A 3,740-nucleotide genomic window follows, 5' to 3' on the forward strand; every position below is an offset into this window, starting at 1 on the left:
CCAATACAGATACAAATAATTTTGCTGCCTCAACAAATATAGATACAAATACAAATACTGGGCTCTCTGCATATCCCTATCTTGTAGTAGCTCTAAAATGTAGACAATCCGATGTGTATTACATACGATAAATTAATTTATGACAGGTAACAAGGTTTCCCTGCCATTTATTAAAATAAAATAACTAACTGTATTCTAGGACATTACACTACTAGTAATGTAATCACCCCCTAGAGCAACCCTGAACAGAAATAAAACCACAATACTAAATAAACTACCCAAAAAGAAAAGTTACAATCCTAAACTTCGTGACAACACAAGAAAAAACAAGAGAAAAGGGAACATAACAGAAATGGCAGCTCTCCCCCACAGGGCTTACTGGCAAGGAATAAAAGTAGTTACAATTCAGAAACAATAAATACTGATCTTAAATTAATGAACGGATTAACTGAAAATTAACAGCAAAATCGCTACCTTTTTGACCTTAATTAGACAACATCAGACAAAAGAGCTATGGATTAAGTCCTGGCAAAATAGTTCAAACCACAACACTCTGAGTGTACCCAGGCTACAGAAGTGGCCAAGGGCCTAGTAGTGCAGCTCATCAGCCTTTATATACCCCCCAGCTGGACTGTGATTGTCCACAGGTCCCCAGATTCCCCAGCCAATAGCATGAGAGAGGAGGAGCGATAGTTGAGGTCTACAGAGCCTGAGGAGAAACACAGCACAGGTTAACACAATTACACATTCACATATGGGGGAATGTAAATCCCCCACTCATAAAAAAAAATAGAATGTTTGTGCACTTCAGCATTTTCCAAACAAAAAGGGCGTCAGCCACAACATTATCACATCCTTTTTTTTGTGCTTTATGTCATGATTGTAGTTCTGAGTGATAAGTGCCCACCTCATTAGACGTTGGTTGTGGTTGTACATATATGATAGGAACACAAGTGGGTTGTGATCAGTGTAAACCTCCATTGGTAGCGAGATGGATCCCACATAGACTTCAAACTGTTATAAGGCAAGCAGCATTGCCAGGGTTTCCTTTTCAATGGTTGAATACCTCATCTGATATCTGTTGAACTTCTGAGAGAAGTAGCAGACTGGATGGCTCATCCCATGTGCATCATCCTGGAGGAGGACTGCTCTGGCTCCCACATCACTTGCATCCACTTCCACTTTGAATGGTCAGGAAAAATCTGGAGCAACAAGCACAGGAGAACTCGACAGAAGAGTTTCGACACATTCAAAGGCATGCTGGCAATTGACTGTCCACACAAATGGTTGTTGTGGACTATACAAACTGGTAAGAGGAGCCACAGCTTGCAAAAAGTTTTTACAAAAACACCTATAGTAGACAGCCATCCCTGGAAATCTATGCAACTCACGCCTGGTGGCAGGCACAGGAAAGATTACAATGGTGGTTACCTTGGCATCGACAGGATGAAGCTCTGAGACCTTAGGAGCAGGCAAGCAAGTCAACACCTTTAATGGGGAAAGAAGACATTGTGCAGCAGTAAAGACACCACGGACTAAGTTAGACTTGATATGTATATAATGCAAAGTAACACAGCTAATTTCAACACCTTGAATCAGAGTACTAACATGACAAGAAGATTTTTTATTTAGACACATCTGACAGGATCAAGGACTAGCACCCACCAGTCTCTCTTAGGATTTTAAGTGGTTGTTCATCCTCTGGTTTTCCTGTTAAGGACACAATACCATTAAAAATGAAGAGTTTAAAACAAGGATCAGACTCTTCATTTTGTGATTCTTCAAAACACTGGAATTGGACAGTTTTGATCAAACTCACCCCTTTTGTCTGCCTTCCCTGAGCTGACTGCTTGCACTTTAATGTTTTGCACTCCGCAACAACATGACCAGGCTCATGACAATAGAAACATTCCCACTTAGCCTTCGGAACAGGGGATGGCTGCTTAGGTCTGTTGCAGGTCTTGTGCAGAAGTGGTGTCACATTTACTCAAGGATTCATTTTTATGGGTCAGTGCAAACTCATCAGCAACTACTGCGGCCTCTTTTAGGGTGGACACTTTTTGTTCATTCAGACAGACAACAGTCCGTTCAGGCACACAGTTCTTGAGCTCTTCCAGTAGCACTAATTCACGGAGTACATTGAAGTCAGAAACTTTAGTTGCTACATACCATCTATCGAAGAGAGTTGTTTTCTCTCTGGCAAACTCACAGAAGTTTTATTTTCTGTTTGCATATGATTACAAAAGCATTGTCTATGCGCTTCAGGCACAAGTTCACAGGCACAGAGGGCAGCTTTTTTAACTATATCATACTGCAGGCTATCCTCTAAGCACAAAGCTGAACAGACTTCCTGGGCCATTGCAACTAATTTAAACTTAAGTAGTAGAGGTCAGACCTCCTTTGGCCAGTGTAATGAGACAGAAACATGCTCAAATACATTGAAATAGGTGTCAATTTCTGACTCTCAAGATGACACAATGTTTTTACACACGTCAAAGGAACTTGAGGAAGCTGATTGAGGAGTGGGTGCCGGACTGGAGATATTGGGGTTTGCAGTCTTAGGCTGTATAAGTGTGCTAGAGCCAATTGCCTCCAACCCTAGCTGACGCAGTCTGATTTCTTTCTCCATCTCCAACTGAAGCTCCAGCTTCCTAAGTTTGAGGGCTTTGTCTGTTTCTGCCTCTAACTCCAATTTATGAAGCTCAAACTCTGCCTGACAGGCTCGAGCTTTATCCTGAGCCTCCAGTTGCAAGCGTGCTAAACGTACTTTTACAAGTGTCTCTTCCTTCGACTCATAAGTGAATGAGAGAGTATCAAATAAAGGTGAGGGGTTTTTTTCCAAGCTTGTATGGACTTCCAGCAGCAGGCAGGTCCCCATCCCCCTTCAGCACAGCAGGCTTCAATTGGTCATCAGCAGATGTTTTAGGAGAAACTGGAAAGCATGGTAATCCAGGTAGAGTGAGCAACCCTTCCTCCACTAATTTGTTTGCAGTTAGGGCTTTCACGTCTTTTTTTAACCATTTGTCTTGTCACAGGTTACTGAAAATGTGCTGCTATAGACAATAAGTCTTCCTTTTGACACACATTCAACCCATCCCACAAAGGACTGCTCAGAAAGTTATCCAAATCAAAAACACTAGTTGCCATGTTACACAATCTGCCAAATACATCCAACAGCAAACAAACATTTATACAAAGACTCCGAAAATTCACTATCTAGTACCGGGAAACTGGCCAATTTGGATACGGACAAGCTCCCAATTAAGAAGGGAGTAACATAAAACCAGCTGAAGAATCTGAGGAGTCAATGTGTTCAATCAGATTCCCCAGCCAATAGCACAAAAGAGGAGGAGGAGCAATAGTTGAGGCCCACAGAGCTTGAGGAACAACACAGAGAAAGTAACATTAGGTTTTCTGTGTACAACCTTTAGGCTTTTCACAATATGGCCACACAGTCACCTAGGGTGCAGCAGTGCTAAAATGTATTTTATTTATTCATACAAACCCAGATTGTATCATCTGGGCTATATTTACTTTTTTATAGACAATTTAAATTTGCACTATCCAAAATCCTTTGTGCTATGTTTTCAAAACAGCCAGAAGGAAAGAAAATGTGTGGAGTTCTCTAAATCATATTGATTACATTTCCTGTTCATCTTAAATTTCAAAACAAATGTGAATCTTGTGCTTTCACATTGTTGTAGATACTTTGGTCCAATTCATTTTGAATAAACTTAGAG

At 41.0% G+C, this 3,740-nt stretch overlaps 1 long non-coding RNA gene across 2 annotated transcripts; it reads right to left on the bottom strand.

Moving 5' to 3' along the window:
- Nucleotides 1-3,395, bottom strand: LOC137189362 (uncharacterized). Of its 2 annotated transcripts, none has more exons than XR_010929623.1 (5): nt 1,820-3,395; nt 1,609-1,710; nt 1,432-1,488; nt 1,067-1,202; nt 1-709 (listed from the first exon to the last, which is right to left on the bottom strand). It is a non-coding gene; the product is annotated as an uncharacterized lncRNA (long non-coding RNA). The 2 variants fall into 2 exon arrangements; XR_010929622.1 differs by having other exon boundaries at nt 1,666-1,710; nt 1,820-3,385.
- Between the last annotated feature and the right edge of the window lie 345 nt (nt 3,396-3,740).

Source organism: Thunnus thynnus, chromosome 1, assembly GCF_963924715.1.
Source record: "Thunnus thynnus chromosome 1, fThuThy2.1, whole genome shotgun sequence".
In the NCBI taxonomy this organism is placed as follows: Eukaryota; Metazoa; Chordata; class Actinopteri; order Scombriformes; family Scombridae; genus Thunnus; species Thunnus thynnus.